Source organism: Neopsephotus bourkii, unplaced genomic scaffold (genome assembly GCF_033783945.1).
Source record: "Neopsephotus bourkii isolate Nb327-2 ecotype Australia unplaced genomic scaffold, CSIRO-AGI_Nbou_v1 NB_1016, whole genome shotgun sequence".
NCBI lineage: Eukaryota > Metazoa > Chordata > Aves > Psittaciformes > Psittacidae > Neopsephotus > Neopsephotus bourkii.
The window spans coordinates 2,526,506-2,540,872 of NW_026901505.1; the positions used below are offsets into that span (position 1 = coordinate 2,526,506).

The window sequence follows — 14,367 nt, forward strand, 5'->3', positions numbered from 1 at the left end:
CGAGCGCCGCTGCGGTCCCGCTCCGCTCCCCGAGCCCCCGCGGCAACCACAGCTTTTGGTTTCAGCTCCGAGCAGGGATGCCCGGCAGCAAGGGGATGCCGTGGCTGGACACATCCCCTCCCCAGGACCCCCCATATGACCTCAGGGGAGACCCCTGGGGAGAGGACCCCACCGCAGAAAGAGAAATCACCTCATCAGCACTTTCCATTGCAAAGAGGCAGGAAACAAGTCACTGCAGCAGAGCATGCAGAGCACTCCTTCCCCAACCCAACCAGACAGGACGAGGCCTTGCATCGCCTGTAGCATCCACGTTTCACTCCAGCTCAGGGAGGAAGAACTGGCAAACACACACCCAAACCCCTGCCACCTATGATAACAATTAGAGACTTACCTAATTGCATAAAAAAACTGCAATTGAAGTGTTTAATTATCATACTAAGCAGGAAGAGCCGTCTCTGACTGTTCCAGCAGCACTCCTGATCCATCAAACAAGGTTTGGGGCTTGTTTGGGTGTTGGGGGTTTTTTTTGATTATTAGATTGCAGCCGTGGGGGATGAAGAGATTTGCTAATTAGGGTCTTGGAGAACAGCTACCAATTCACAAACACTTGCTTTTAATTTCAATACTAATGAGGCTGGAAAGGGGAGAAATCCCAAATGCAGAACATCTGTGGCAATTGCTGTCTGCTGTCAGTGCCCCCGAGCCCCTCATGGGGCTGGTAGAGGCCCGACACTGCTCAGTGCATACACCAGTCTGGAGGCCACGGGGATGGGTTGAACTCAGTGCTAGCACAGGCAGGGTGAAGCTGCTGCTCCAGGTCGATGCTGTCACTGCAGCCACCGTACAGGCTAATCCCAGCATCGATCATCTGTCTGATCACCCAGGGACAATCAACCAGGGTGGTTTTCTCAGTGATGTGCTAATCCCCATCCTGGGGCAGCAGCTCCAGGCCCTGGGGGTGCAGCAGCAGGAACTTCTCCAGGTGACATTTGGTTTTGTTCTCCCTTAAACCAACAACAAAGGAGAATTAATTTTTCTCTCCAAGCAGCAGTTCTGGGAGGGAAGAGAAACTGCTTAGGAAGCTCCTACCCAACATCTGCTTTCTCAGATAGGAAATATCCCCCTGCTAGCAGTGGGAGCACATACAGGGACAGCTGCCAAGAGCACGGGAACATCCCATCCCCCTGTCCCTGCAGGGCACAATAGGAGCTCCCACTGTCCTGATATACAGGATCCCATCCTCACCCTGCTCCGCCAACCACCCCAGGGACCCGCAGTGCCTGGCTGGCCTTCTCTCACCAAACCACCTTTCCCGTCCTTGCCCCAGCTCTGGGTAGGGTCCAAAACCATGCAGAGAGGAGACACGAGGAAGGGGAGAGGCACATTTGAAACAGGAGCAGCCGCAGGGTATCCAGGCATCCCTTCCCAGAGGAGCGCAGCTGAGGAGCCGTGGCTGCTGTGGGCTGGAGGCAAAGGAGGGCTTTATTTCTTTTGGATAAAAGGGAAACATCAGTAGAATGAGAAAAGTGTGTTGGTTTTTTTTTCAGACTGTCGTGTGTTCAAACACAGAGCAGAGAGAAAGGCAGCAGACAGCCCTGAGCAGTCAAAAAATGAGAAACTTTGTGTTAGAAAACTCAAGGATTCATTTTCTGGGATAAAATCAGTTTTGGGGCCACTCACCCAACAGTTCTAGAGGAGCCAAGCCTCTGGATTTGGGATTCATTGCCTCCCCCCAGATATAAATATTTCCATGCCAAACTACCTTGAAATCAAGGAGAAGCACTCCCTTCCAGCCTGGAAAAGGTGACCATGAAGACAGCATCACATGGTGCCAAGGTGCCCTCCTGGCCTGATCCAAGTCCCTCTTGCCCATCACTGTCACCACCCATGTATCTCAAGGCTGACCTTGGGCACTGTGGGATGGTGGCCATGGGTACCAAGAACATGGCCATGGCACTGGGATGGTGGCCATGGGACGGGAGAGGGGACAAAGCCACTAGAGGGCACAAGTATGATAGAAACATCTCCCGCATCAAGGGACTTCCTGCTCCCCCAGGGCAGAGGTCCCCAGAATCCCCCATCACCCCCCACCTCCAAAAAAGCCCACCCTTAGCTGAGGTCCTGCTGGCCCCAGGGCTCAGTGTCCCCCAGTGTCCCAACTGGGGCTGCACCTGGACACAGAGACGTGCCCAGAGAGCATCATCCCAGACAGCCGAAGCCCCACAGCCCTGGGTGGTGGCAGCCCATGCTGCATGCAGGCCGTGCCTCCAGCGTGGGACACCCACCCAGCACCAGCCTGACCCTGAACACCAACCAGCACCTTCTCACACCCAGAAAACAGACCCTCTCCCCACCAGCAGCTCACCTTCTCCTGGTGGCCCAAGGCACATTGCACAGGGCTGGGTGCAGAGAGCCAGGTGCCCTGGCCAGGCAGTGAGATGCAGGTCCTGCAAAGGAGCACCTGGCCACCACCAAGAGCCATGTCCAACATCCTTCTGTCCGTCTCCTTTCTCCCCCAGAGCATCCTTCAGACAGGTGCTCCCTTCCCTGTGCCTGCAGCCGTCATCACTTACATTATGCTCCACCACCAAACCAAACACCATTTGTCAGACACACGCCAGAGCCAGCTCTGCCGGAACAGATGCCCCTGTGTGTCCCACATCAAACAAACATTGCAACATCCACCTTCCCGGTGTGCCGCACATACGCATGTGCACACGTTCATGCTGCCCATGGGGGATTCCTGTCCACAGTGCAGGATGGGGCACTTGATCACAGGCCACCATCTCTCAGGCTATAGTCCTGCTCCCAGCCAAATGGGCACCCTGGGACTCGGTTGTGGGTGTCTGAGCTGCTCTCAGCACCGGGGCTGCCCTGTCACATCCCAGCCACCATCCCCGCGCAGGGCTAGCAAGGTGCTGCCGCCCCAGCAGTGTTTGCACAGCTTGGCTTCCGGCCTCATCTGCTCTCCCTGCTTCCAGCTCCCATTCCAACAACAGCAACAGATCTCCCTGTCAGCACGAGCCCAGAGCCGCTGGAAGCAGAAGCAGCAATGCCTCCAACCCCAGGCACCCGGAGGCTGATGCTGATGATATGCAATACCAGCACTGGTAATTAATTTCTTGGAGGTCAGGAAAGCTCCAGAGCGAATGCTGTTCTTCCTACCACACACTCATCTCGTCTACTTGGGTCTTAACAAACTCCCAGCAAAGGGAGAGGAAAGAGCATCCCCCAGTGAACACCCTACCTGGGCTCAGGGTGTCTGCAGGGGTCAGGATCTCTCCTAGGGCTGCTCCCTAGGGCCATGCAGATGTAGGCAGAGCAAGAGGATGCACCTGCACTGCCTGTGTCCCAGCAGTCAGGAGACACCCAGCACCAGCTATAGTCATTGACCAACCCCCCTCCAGCAGCTCCCTATGCCTGTGACTCAGCCCACATCATGGGGATCCCAGTATCCCTGTGGGACCTGCCCATCAGACCATTGGAATCTGCTCACCCACCCACTCCCCAGGCACTGCCCACCATCCATGGGGTGAGTAAGGGATGCGGCAGTGGGGCCAGAAGCTCGTCCCCTCCAGCCGCATCTCCTACAGCAGCTCGCAGCACATCTTCTCTGGGTGCTGGCAAAAGGCTGTGCTGGATGCAAATTCGGAGCGAGAAACCCCTGCAGACAGCAGTATTATGCAGGGCTCTCCATCCCTTTTGCTTAATGGGAGGTATTTTTCTGTTTCATTTCCCTTACCCTCGGAGCTGAAACAGCCTTTCTGCAGCAAAATGCGCCAAGCCAAAGAAACCCTTCTCTCTTTCTAGCTCAGAAACTCTCCTCCCCTCCTCCTCCACCAGCAGAAATGCCCAGCCCACAGGCTACCCCCTCCTTGGTGTATGTCACATTGCCAGAGGGATGAATGGTCCCCATCCTGTGTCCTTCTGTTGGCACCACATCCCCGGGCTGCTTTTGAGTTATTCATCCTCATTCCCCAGGCTGAGATGTGCATCCATCCTTGTTCTGCAGGAGAGCCAGACCCCCATAACCCCACAAGTACAGCAGCGGGGACAGAATCCCTTTCCCCAGGCAAGGACCCGTGAGCAGGATGATGGGACTGATGTCCAGTGAGGATGCAGGGGGACACCTTGGGGACAACAGGACAGAGGTACCAAGGGGGCTGAGGGGTTTTGTTCCCTCCATGTATTAATCTTGCAGGTATTTGCATACACCACAGAATGCAAAGCATGCCCTCAGCTCACCTCCCCAGTCCCTCCCCCAGCACGCTTCACTTGCTTGGCCTGCTTCAAGGCTGAGTTAAGTCCACCATTCTTTCCTGGGTAATTAAGCTCTTAATTAACAGGCCGGTTTCCCCTCAGAGCCCTGCCAGCATCCCTTGGTCCCTCTGGCAGTCGCTCCCCGACAGGGCAGATGCTGTGGGGCTGGGGATGGCTCCCAGGCGTTTTTCCCACCTCCTCTGCACTCTTTCCCTGACATCCTGGCCCTGGGGCACCACGACCCAGCCTGGGGGCAGGAGCCTGCTCTGAAAGTCGCCCGGGGCACAAGCGAGGCTGACACATGTCTGGGCTCGATGTGATACCCTGGAAGACAGCGGCAAACAGGGGTGAGACATTACAAACCTTTCCAACCTTGACCATTCTGTGATTCCCACCATGAGCGATGCTAAAGCCTGAACACTCCAAGACCAGGAAACATCCCAGCTTATAAAGATTGTTTTTAAAATCAATATTCAAAATGTTTCTGCCTAAAGGAAAATATCTCTCAGTAACCTTTGCTACCAGCAGGTCCCCTCAGCCCTATTCCCCCTGCTCCAGGACTGAGCAGGGAAGGGAGGCAGCACTGCTGTGCCCCAAACCCAAGCTGGTCGAACCATAGGGGACAACACAGGGACCCTGCCCCAGGCTCCCCACCAGGCTCCCCAGCACAAAGAACCACAGCAAACCAGCAGTGATGAGCCCCTGTCCTCGGTGATATGGCAGGGGCTGCCCTGCAGCACTCCAGCTTCTATGTGTTCATTACATGTCCCCTTAACCATGAAGAGAGGGTGATCCTCCTGCCGGGGCAGAGCCGCTCTCCCATCCACCCCAGTGGGGTTGGGGATGCTGCAGGCTGGCACCAAGCAGTCCCCATCCCGCCGCCAGGCCAGGGTGGCTGGGTGGCTGGGGAGAGGCAAGTTTGGCTTAATCCAAGTAGAAGCTAATTGTGTTTCATTGAGGTTTTATCTCCGCAACTGGCAACGCGCTCCTCCAGGAGATTTAGTGGGAAGCTGTCTGGTCCCTGCCAAGAAGGCTGATTTTTATTTTTTTTCCCCAGAAAGCACATTATGCATCAAAGTGGAAATTCAGATCCCTTTTCCTCCATTCCCAGAGTATATTTATGAGGCTCCAGATATTCCTCGGTGCGTTGTGGTCTGCGGGAAGCTCCCAGCCGCTGCAGAGCCCGGAACCAGCTCAAAGAGCTGCTCAACTTTTGTTGCTTTATGATTTTCCCAGTTTTGCTTATATTGTTGCTGGGTGAGCTGCTGGGGACCAGGGGCTGCCAGGGAAGAAGCTGCTGCCTGTGCATGGCTCCCAGGCTGGGAACAACCCCAACAGCCCTCCCAGAGTTTTCCCACCTGGAGCTGCTTCTCTCCATCCCAGCACTGCCGCACTTTACACATCCCCCAGACCCCTAAGTCCTCCCATCCCCTAAACCAGCTGCAGCCTGGTGTCTGCTGGCACATCCTGGAGGGGATGGCAGCAAATCCAGTGGTTTTCCCTACAGATGCTCTGGTTCTGCTCCCTTTGGGGGGGTTCAGCAGGTTTCAAGCGCAGCCACGTCAGGAGGTGAATCAGCCCAGCCTGGAGCCTGCACCCCTGGGCAGGGATGGGCAAGGGGGGGGGGGCACCTGCAGGAGTGAAGAGGGGCAAGGCAGGACTGGAGCCTTCTCTCAGCCAAACCCTTGGGATGTGCACCCACCCGGTTTGCTGCAGGCAGGTGAGGAGGGGGAGATACAGGGGGGCTCCTTCTTCCCCCCTCTGAGATCTCATCTCAGTTCATCAGGACAGGCCCAGCATCTGCAGTGGCTGGAAAATCACACTGGGTTTCCGAAAGGGAATGTAAAGTGTAAATCTCTGTCTCTCAGACACCCATTTGTTCCTCTGCAGTGAGAAAAGTGGTGAAAGCTTTAATTTCCGAGCTGGGAGGGAGAGAGACAACGATCCATCAGCAGCAGAGGAGGGAAACGGCAATTCTGGGATTACACCAGCGGCCACCGAGCTCTCTCCCTCCCTGGCAAACGCCGCAGGTTTCCCTGCCGGCCCCGCAGCTCTTACCTCCGCGCTGTGCTTGCGGGCAATTCGGGAGCCTTCATGGTGATGAGGATGGTTGTCGCAGGAGTGTTTGCCCGGAAGTGATGGGCTGGGGGGGGGAGGCAGAGATTCCCCCCCTCCGGCTGGATCTCGCATGCAGAGCGGGCCGGCTGCCGCGCTCGGCGCTCCCCAGAGGTTCCCTTCATAAGAGGGAGTAAATTCCACTTATCTATCCAGGGGAGATTTGCATTTTAAATATCCCAACTCCAAATGTCACCCAGTTTGATCCCCTAAGCTGAACAAATGCAGTGGAGCAGGGAGGGGGCCGGAGGCGGCTCGCTGCCATGGGCTGCCGGGAAGAAAGGAAAAACCCAAGGTTAAAAGCGTGCACGGATGTTTAATTTGGGCTGAGGTTGAGGATGGGAGCAAACACAGCAGTGACCCTCCCTCCCTCTCTCTTCCATTCTCTGTTGGGCAGGACACATGGGAACAGGTATCGGAGGTTTCAACCATTGAGGATTAGGGATTTCGTGTTTGAGATTTTGTTTACACAATAAGACTTCAGACTGCATGGAGTGTAGGTGGATTCTCCCTGATGCCTGCAGAGGGATTAGTGCCTATAAGGCAGCCAGAATGAGCTAAAAATTGGAGAGATCAAAGTGCAGAAAGAGGAATCCCACATTCTCAGTGATGGGGGCAGAGAAAGAGGCCAGTGGCTGAGGAGGAGACAATTGTGAAGCTGCCCTGGGGAGCGCAGGGAAAGGCACAGAGAGTCCCTCACCCTGCAGCCGCAGGGATGCCAGGAGGCACCTCAGGGAGCAGATGGAGCCCGGGTGTTTTCAGTCCTCTCCTTGGGGGTGAAAAACCTCTCCTAGCCCACAAGAGAGCCCTTCCCGAGGTCCCCACTGCCATGGGACCATCTCGGCACACAAGAGGGGTGTCCAGCCTGGACCCATCACTGCAGCACTGGAGCACAGAGGGAAGCTCAGCGCCATGCCTTGCAGGGAGGGGGCCACCTACCAGGTCCCCCATAGCCCTCATGACACACAAGGACGGGACACGCTTGCCTGGAGCCAGGAGGCTCTGCCAAAGCCCTGGACCCACAGCGCCCAGCCAGCTCTCCTGCCTGCCTCCACTGCCCAGCCTAGTAAATGAGCCTTCTCTTCTTATTAAAGCCATGAGCTGATCCAATTAAAGCAGGGCACCAACCCTCATCCCCAGAAGGCAAATGCTATGAACGTTTAAGGCATGAAGTTTTCCTCTCCCCAGTGCCTCATTAGCCATTCCAGCACCCTGCACACAGGGCACTGCCCCCTGCCAGCTCCCTGCCATAAGCAGCAGCTGCCTGCAGCTGGGGACAGGTAAATTCACCCAGGGTGCGAGGAAGATGTATCAGCTAGCCCTGCACAACTGTGTCTTCACTCCAGGGACCAGGAGCTTCGGGGTGTCCCTAGCCACGGCAGCCCACAGCAGCAGAGCTCACGTATCTGTAGGGAGCCCCTTTTCCTCCTTGGCATCTGCAGTGACTGAGTGCTCCATCACTGTTTCCTGAGAGGCAGAAGTTGCATGCACCCACTCCGCATCCCTTAGCTCCTCCTGCACTCAGGCACAGGACACAAGTTTTATCCTCACCCCCATCTCAAAACCCACAGGCAGGCAGGCACTTCTTCGCTGCGAATGAGTCTGAAACGGTTCAGAGAAGGACTAATTCCCCCCCTCCTTAATGCACGGAAGCTTCTTACGCTAAATCTATACAGACACAATTAGCATTATTCATATTCCATATGCTCCGGTCCCTTGTGATGAATATTAATCTGTTCCTGCTCCCAGGCATTAGAGATAACGGCGTTGCACTATGCTGTGCTGCGGTGCAGAGGTGGTCTGAAAGAGCGATGCTGCAGGTGAAGACAGTTTCAATCCCATGTTGGGAAGGGGAGGCTTTGCTTCTTTTTAGGGGTGGCTGGCTTATGGGGCTGAGGCAGAGCATCCTTTCTGCTCCCAGTCTGGGCTGAACTGGTCCCCATTGGGGCAGCCCCAGTCACATGGTGGGTCCAGACAACATGAAACCCTAACCCTCATTGCACCTTCCAGCTCTCAGCAGGTTTTGGAGGTGGGACAGGACTCAAGCCAGACTGTCCTGCCCCTGCCAGATCACATTCTGCAGACTTTCTGTGGCCGAGAAGTGGTCATGGGTGCTGCAGGATCTAAACCGCTCCTCTTGGTGTTCCCCAGAGCACGAGCAGCTCTGCCAGCAGCCCAGAGCATCCCTGCTGCAGCACCTGGGTCCCTCCCCCAAGCCCTGCTCTCACAACGTCTCCTCTCCGCACAGCATCTCCTTTAGAAAAGGGTCACAGGGCAGCAGCACGCACCAATGCTGCAAAAGGAGCACAAGAAGAGGGGCAGAGGAGATGATGCAGGGAATGCAGCTCACCCATGCAGCCACTGCTGTCTTGCAGGGACACATGGAGGGGGTAGAATTTGAGGAGCTTTTTCAAACGAGGGGCCAACCTGCATGCAGGCAGGGCTGCATGGACCATTCCCAGCCCTGTGTCCATCCGTCCGTCCTTGCCCTTCACATGTGGCTCCAGGCCAGGCCGGGGGATGCTGTGAATTGAAATGCCATACGTGTGGTGGGGGTGGAAAGGATACAGGCCAAGAGGCACTGCGTCGCTATACATCTATTTGCATGCTTAATCCGCTGCTGGGGAGTATAGCGTCAGGTCCCCCATCTGCTCCGCAGCTCGCATCATTAGCTGGCTGGTTTCCGAGGCGGCTCTGAGCAGAGGTGGGAGTGGAGCAGAGAGGGGAGAAGAGAGGCTGGTCCCAGTCCCACGCACCATCACATGTTGGGAGCCTGGGGGGAACCCACCCCTTGTTGAAGCTGGTGGGCAGGGAGGGGTGTTGATTCCTATGGCTTCTGGGGTGTGGCTGAGCTCCGAGCTCCCCTATGGGCAGTGTGAAGGGGACAAAGCTGCTCCTCGCCCCTCATGGATGCTTCCCACACTCCAGCTTTGCCCAGAGGGGTGCCCAGGGCAGCAGCAGTCCCCATAGCTGGTGCCCTATAAGCAAGCCAGGCAGCACCCACAGCCACCAGCCCACCCACAAAGGAGATCTCAGCTCCATCACACGGATCAATTCACATCAACCATCCCCACCAACCTGGGGCGATGACACTGGGACACAGCCCCTTTAAATCCCTGCACTCACAGACCAGGCAGGACACCGTAAAGGGAAAAATAAGGGAAAAATGATTTTCTTCTCGCCGGCAAGCCTGGATTGCTGCCCGTTCCCGGCAGCACGCTGCCAGCACTCCCACACACCGCGTGGCACAGGACTGCAGAGGCCAGCGTGGGATGGGGGATGCCAGCGGGGCCGGGGTGCAGTGAGGGCTCCCTATGCCGGACATCCCTGCTGGGGTACCACGGGTGTGGCAGGGCCCACGGGGCCCCTCTCACCCTGGGGTGCACAGCACAGCCCTGTGCTCCATTACCTACCCCATCTGCCCCATTCTCCAGGGCAATTCCCATCTCCGAGCTCTAAAAGGGCTCAACCTCAACCAAAATCCCTGCTCAGCTCCCCAGGCTGGTGCTGCAAGGAGCCAGCTGTGCTGAGCAGATTGGGATTTCTCAGCAAGCAGCAACGAAGAGGGGCTCAGAGGGATGGAGGGGCTGGGGGTGGAAAGCCTTGCACCCCCCCAAAGTCACTCTCTGCCTCCGCTTTCACGCCTGGCTGGGTTCCTTCATTACTTACCCAAGCTGTAAATTGTCTCATTTGGAGCACACCATTTATCCCTGATGTGCACTTGAGCAGCCAGATTTTGTTTTCAGGTGTGTAATTAATTTTTTTAACGTGATTTCTCTCCTAGGAAACTGCAAACAAACAGTTCCGCTCCCAGGGCTGGGCAGCTGGGGTGAGCAGCAGGGCAGGGAGAGGGCAGGCAAGGAGCTGAAGCCGGATCCTGCAGGATGTGAGGAGCTGGGGTTTTGCTGAAGCTCCCCATGTTCTCCCTTTCCAGCTGGAGCCTCATCCTTCTGCACAGCCCTCTGCTTCCTCCATCACCACCACGCTCCCCACGGGCACCAGCAAGGCCTTGCAAGAGGAAGCAACAATCACTTTCCCTGTTCCCAACTCAATCTGCTGGGAATTACCATTTTTATTCAGACATAACATGCCCTTGGCTGCTGGGAATGTGATTTGCTCCTGGAATGAGATTACAATGGCTCCTAAGGAGCCCATAGCAGCAGCTGCCCCACCATGACGATGCTCCCATTGCTGGCCAGAGGCACTTCCTTTGCTGGATGCTTCCAGGCTGTGCTTGGGCATGGTATAGGGATGCACCAGGACCCTGTGGATGCACCATCCCCTCAGCGGGGATGTTTGCTGTTCAAGGATGATGCTGGGCTATTTTTGCATTGACCATCACCTCTCACAGGGCAGGCATGAGGGAGGAGAAGCAGCAATTGAGGGTGAGTAACCTCTACCCTTGCTGCGCATCCCTGTGCCCAGCTGGGTGTGGGATGGGGGTGCCTGAGCACTGCTCTGTATCCCAAGCCAGAGTAATCCTCCTCTGACAGGCAGCACAAAAAATCACCTACTATGAATGGCAAGCACATCTCTTCACCTCTCCTGCTGCCAGGGAAGTTGTGATATGATTTTTGTCAGTGGTTTTCTAGATGAAAGGAGGTGAAAATCACCTCCATTAGCTGGAAAGGTGGGAAAGTCTATGGGAAGTGCACTTTCAGGGCTGACTTCATGTAGGTCCCAGCCCTCTGCCCTGCAAGTCCCCTTGGGCAAGCGGTGGCAGTTTGGGGGCATGTGAGATGTCACTGTGCCATCCCCATGTGGGGACTCAGCCAGGGCCGATGCTGCAGGAGTTTGGGCAGCCTTATGGCTCCACACCAGCCACCCCCAAACTCCTGCAGCATCAGTCCCAAAGACTACCTGCTGTGTGCAGGCTCAAACACAAGCAAGGCAGAGGAGGCTACAGCTGGGGACACCGCTGGGATGGGTCCCCTGCATTTCTCTGCTTGCTGTCCTACCAGCCGCAGCAGGTCCCAAGGGAAGGAACTGCCTGCAAACTAAAGCCATACTGAAGCCCCCCCTCCAAGAATGATGCTCCAATAGATCCCCCCCTGAACAGCAGATGCCACCATGGCCACCATGAAACAAAGACCTCCTGAGGGGAGATGCCACTGCCCAGACCCCCCCAGACCTGGAATCCTTGGGGATATTTTTCCTGCATGTTTAAGTCTCTATTGTGACTTCCAGGAAGGGATGGAGCTGTCCTGGGGGCCATAGGAGGGGGCTCTGCTCCGGCGTCCTGCTGCCCTTTGTGCTTTCAGACTGCCTTCCAAGGAGCTGCTTAGCATTCGGAGCAGGCGCCCACGCTGTGTCAGGGCAGAAAACTCTTGTTTGCCTTCAAAAACACATCGATCTTCTGCAGTCGGCCATGAAGGGCATCATCTGCCCTCCAAAACAGGACAGAGGGCATATGGGGGCCTGGCTTGGCTTTCCCAAACACAGACAGGATGAAAGAACCCACGTCTACACTCCATCCTGCAGCAGCACCCCACCATCACATCAGAGTCCCTCACCCATCACCACCCGGCTCCGGGTTCAAAGGGAAAGGCATCAAAGCCCTGATTTCTTTGATTTCCCTTTGCTCCTTTTTTCCCCGGCTCCTCCTCTGGAGGAGTTCAGCTCCAGGTACTGCGTGAACAGGAGCAGAAATGAAAACACCTAGGAATTCCTGCTGTCCCTTGGAAATCCCTGGTGGGGGTCCCTGCTGCTGAGCTGATGCTGGTCACTTGCTGCCCCAAGTTTGGTTGCTGGCAGGACCATGGGCAGGCTCCTTCCTCGCTGTCCCCAGCATCCCCTCCATCACCTCACCAGCAACCAGCACCTTTTCCCACAAGGTGTGGTGCCATGTGAGGGTTATAATCTTATCTGCCTAACAGGAATGGTTGATGATCTGCCTTCTCTCTTCTGATAAGGGCCTGGCTGCAGGCTCACCATGCGGAGGAGGTAATACTTAAATAGCTTCTTTTCTTATACTTCATGTGGGGATTATTATGCCTGTCTTGAGTCCCCCTCCTCTGCTGCCAGCATGGGAAAAATCCCCGCAGTGGCACCATCTGCAGCACTGCCATTGGGCAGAATGTGACCGTGTCCTCTGGCACCATGGGATTCCTTCCCCTACCCGTGCACAGTGGATATGTCCTCCCAGTCACCTGCAGTGGCACAAGTAGAGCCATGGTGTTGAGCATCTCCTCCTGCATTGCACACACCAACACAGCCACTGCTGACTGCCACGAAGGGTGAAACGTGTCACCACAAGGACAAGTTCCTGCACACCAGGAGCCCGGGGACCTTTGATCCAAAGTGTCTGCTTGCATCTAATCACAGCTACCCCAGCACCAGCACCCCCAGCCAGGGACTGGTGTCTGCTGCCCCTACAGCCTCAGCAGAGCTGCTGCCTCCCTGGTTCCTGCTTGGAAAGCTCCAGGCTTCTATATGAAAAGTTCCGGGCTCCAGATGCAAAGGAGAAATGGGTCCTCTTCCAACCTGCCCATGGCCAGCTCCTCATGGCCACTCCAGGGTAATGACAAAGCCGGTGGCTCCCATTAGCCCAGTGAAGGCTGGGGAGAAATACAACTATTGATCAGCCCTCCGAGTTCAGCAGCGAGGCACACACAGCCCACAGCTGCGATCGATAGTGCCAGGGAGGCATTTGCTCTTGCTCTCACTGTTGTTTATGTGTCCATTCAGGGCTCCAGGATGAAGCCAGTGCCGTGTCACCATCCAACACAGCTCCTACATGGTCCTCTGGGGTCCATCCTCCCTCAGGCTCTACAAGCCTGTATTTCCACCCGCAGGAGGCAGGAGAGCAGGGATGCTCCCTCGTGCATGGCAGGGGTGAGCAGGCAAAACAGCCCTCCCATGGCTGCAGCCTCTCCATACCCTTGGCTCCCATGCCAGTGGCATGGAAACAGCCCCAGCGACCCTCTGCCAAAGGACAGGGTGACAGGCACAGCTTCCTTGGTGTCAGAGCCCTGAGGGCTCCCTTCTCAGCCAGGGATGCTCTGTGCACACAGGCTCCTATCAGAGCCATGCTCCTGACCCCCTCCCTCCCCATGCCCAGAGCTGGCTGCTCTGGAGCCTCATGGGACACCCAGTGTTGGCGCAGGGAGAGGAATAGGGTGAAAACCCAAGGTTTGCATCCCTCCGGAGGAGGATGTCAGCGGGGCAGGCAGAACTACACTTCCCAGCGTGCCCTGCCGGCCGCCAGGGGGAAGGCTGAGAGACCCAGCTCCTCCCTGCTCCTAAATTATTCTCCTTATTATTTATTTGTGGTTTTTCTGCACTTAACCGCCTGCCTCGTCCACTTAATTGGGGGATTATTGCCAGTACCTGCCCGGCCGCCAGAGCCCAGCTCATTACTGGGGCTTATTTATTAGCAGTGAGGCAGAAGAAACGCACCCTGCAGCTCCCTCTCCTCCTGGGCAGCTGGAGGCGATGGAGGAAAGCGAGCAGAGGGGCCAGGACACAGCCAGTGCCGTGTTTGGGCATCGTTTGGCCAGGACCATGTCAAAACCAGCCTCTGCCAGGCATGGAGGCGTCACAGCAGCCTCCTCCAGCAGCCTGGGACACCACAGCTCTTGGCAAAGCATGGAAGGAGCAGCGAGAGCCTGGCTGCTCCTTAAAAGCGCTCCCCGAGCTCAGGAAAGGTCATTCACACAGCACTGTCCTTCTGCTCGCAGCGAGGGACCTCGTCTCCTCAGCACAGTGGTGGCTGAGTGACAGCCACATGGCAGGGCGATACCAATGGTTTATGGAAATCCACCACGGGGAGGCAAAGGGGACGGTGCCCCCCAAGCCAGCAGCACCTCACGGCTCCTCTCCGAACCGCTGCTCCCATTTCCAGGCAGGAGAATCCAGGAAGAATGTGGGGCAGCAGGAGGGAGCCTGCATATTGAGTGCTTTGATAAATAAAACATGGCGAGAAGGCAATGAGAGCTGCCCACTTGGCTGCGGGCAGCTCTGTCTGCGGCAGCTGCATGGGGGGAATTCACA

The 14,367-nt window shown here is 56.4% G+C and overlaps 2 long non-coding RNA genes across 2 annotated transcripts in view; both read right to left on the reverse strand.

Moving 5' to 3' along the window:
- The window catches only part of LOC133215878 (uncharacterized), a 95,159-nt gene extending 88,610 nt beyond the window's left edge, over positions 1–6,549 (reverse strand). The window contains exon 1 of the long non-coding RNA XR_009726507.1: positions 6,319–6,549. This is a non-coding gene — a long non-coding RNA (uncharacterized LOC133215878). The remainder of the gene's footprint in view (positions 1–6,318) is intronic.
- LOC133215879 (uncharacterized) lies at positions 410–3,051 on the reverse strand. The gene is made up of 2 exons (XR_009726508.1): positions 2,366–3,051; positions 410–1,004 (listed from the first exon to the last, which is right to left on the reverse strand). It is a non-coding gene; the product is annotated as an uncharacterized LOC133215879 (long non-coding RNA).
- Positions 6,550–14,367: the final 7,818 nt, after the last annotated feature.